We start from the raw sequence: 2566 nt of genomic DNA, 5'->3' as shown, positions 1-2566 counted from the left end.
TCGTCAGAGCTATAAAACACTAGCCACTTCTTGTATGGACGTAGTTCAAAGTAATTGACCGACTGCAATGCTTTGAAAGCCTCTAAACACAAGCAAGACTTATTACCTAGAATACATAGATGGTGGGCTTACCTTCAAAATTTTGACTTTGATATAGAATACAGGAAGGGCGAGCGGATGCAGCATGCAGATTTTTTGAGCAGGAATCCTGATCCTCTGACTGTCAACCTCATGTCAAGTAATCTAGACTGGCTAAAAATAGAACAACGTCACGACGCGCAGTTAAGGCCCATTATCGATTCCATCCATGCTGGCAATGAAGTCACTGATACTTCCTTTGAAGATGGCCTACTCAAGTCTAAGAGAACGGGACCCAGTGGCAGATGATCAAACCTTACAATAGTTCCCAAGGCGTTTCAATGGAGCCTTACAAATACTTACCACACAACCCTAAAACATCCAGGGTGGGACAAGACTTTACACAAAATAAGAGAGAGTTATCACTTCGATAAAATGAATAGTTTTATTAGAGACTTCGTCGATAACTTTGTTGTTTGTAGAACCTCTAAACAAACCTCCGGAGCATCACAAATACAACTACATCCGATCCCTAAGCCAACAAGCCCATTTGAAGTAATAGACATGGATATTACTGGTAAACTCGGAACTTCTGCTAACCAAGAATACGTAGTAGTAACAGTAGACGCCTTTACTAAATATGTTATGTTTCTCTATTATACTAATGATAAAAGTCAACATAGCTCCCTCGCAGCGCTCAAACGTGTCATTCATCTATTTGGAGCACCACGACAAATCATAGTTGATGGAGGCGTGAATTTCTCGGCGAATACAAAAACTACTGTGACAGGTTTGGCATTGAGTTACATACAATATCTCCAGGCGCTAGCAGGGCCAATGGACAAGTCGAGCGCGTAATGGCAACATTAAAAAACGGACTCGTAATTATAAAAAACTATAGTCCAGAGTGGCACACGGCGTTGAAAATTCACAACTTGCTTTAAATTGCACAGTCCATCGTACAACCGGAGTAGCCCCACTCACACTCCCTGACTAGACGCCAAAACTGCGTACCTCCTGAACTTCTCAATCTAGTTAATTTTGATAACAATTCAATCGATGTAGTAGCATTAGAACAACATATTAAACAAAGAATGACTGACTTGGCTGTAAAAGACAAGCAAAGATTCGATAGAGGTCGCGCACAAATTCACAAATTCCAGCGCGGCGACTTTGTACTAATAAAAAATAATCCTAGAAACCAAACATCCCTTGACCTCAAATTTAGTGTCCCTTATGAAGTATACAGAGTTTTAGAAAATGATCGCTACCTCGTGAAAAAGGTAGTAGGTCATTACGGTCGACCACGCAAGGTCGCTCACGATCAGCTGAGGCGAGCGCCGCAGCCAGCAGCCGGCGCCCAGGCGGCCGTGTCGCCTGTCGGGAGCCCTGCGCTACCTGACCACTCTGCACCACTCAGTCTTCAACATTGTAGCGAGTAACAATCGTCTACTGGCATGTTGGAAAACGACGAATAGCTCGTTGTTCAAATCTGGTAATTTCTATTTTTGTTGCAAAACTATTAACCTAATATAATCTAAATAAAAAAAAAAAATAAAAAAAAAAAATAAATAAATAAAAAAAAAACAATATAATTATTAATACAAAAGATGCTATTGACGTGTGGAGCCGTACAATAGCCAAATATTATGATTGGCAACACAGTTGGCCAAATATTATTAATTACTATTGGCGTGTGGAGCCGTCCAATAGTAAGAAATCCTATCCGAAAAGAATAAAATGCCTCTGTGTACCGCGGCGTTCAGGACCGCCTAGAGCACAGCATCGACCTACCCAATCCCTTAGGACCTCTGTGAAAACAGCATCGACCTTTCACCGTCACATCCTTCCCAAAAATAAAAAAAAATATATTATAAAAAAAAAAAAAACAAAGCAGAAAGAAAATAATAATAATAAAAAAAAAGACTACTGTGGTCACGTGGAGTGAACAGTACTAATATAAACCTAATTACATAACTAACTTATCATTTATAACTGCTTTCACGTGGAGTGAGCCGTGATATGATAACTAACTAATTAAGAATATTCTGACTATAGTTGCGACTGTTGTCATGTGGAATGAGCAGTCATAAATTTTGACCTTACTATTATTACTATTATTACTTCTACTTACTAATTTGGCTGTATGCTCTCTATATTAAATGATTGAATGGTACCCTGAATGTGCCAAGCCTCAGAAAAATTGTTTTATTTCCAGGTAACATGGAGCAATGCAGAGCACGCATTGCACATCAGAATGGCCGTGTCGCCGCAGCTACATTATAACCCACAAATTAAAAATAAGGAGATGAATGACGCATCTGCTGTTGATTTACCATATTGATTATCAACATTAATAGAAACTGAATCACATTCATTACATCTTTAATATAAGGACGATAGATGGAGCTACCATGCGGCTTAATATCAACGCATAATCGCTTCAATTAATGCCGCTAGATGGCGTCATTATCAGTCCTTTTTAATG

General features: G+C 39.2%; 1 pseudogene; it reads left to right on the top strand.

The window, feature by feature from the left end:
- Window positions 1-513: 513 nt before the first annotated feature.
- Window positions 514-1520, top strand: LOC131847354 (uncharacterized; annotated as a pseudogene).
- The last annotated feature ends 1046 nt before the right edge of the window (window positions 1521-2566 follow it).

The sequence above is a fragment of the Achroia grisella genome, unplaced genomic scaffold (genome assembly GCF_030625045.1).
Source record: "Achroia grisella isolate CSIRO2021 unplaced genomic scaffold, CSIRO_AGI_Agris_v1 utg52091, whole genome shotgun sequence".
Lineage (NCBI taxonomy): Eukaryota > Metazoa > Arthropoda > Insecta > Lepidoptera > Pyralidae > Achroia > Achroia grisella.
This window is presented reverse-complemented; position numbering and strand designations above follow the sequence as displayed.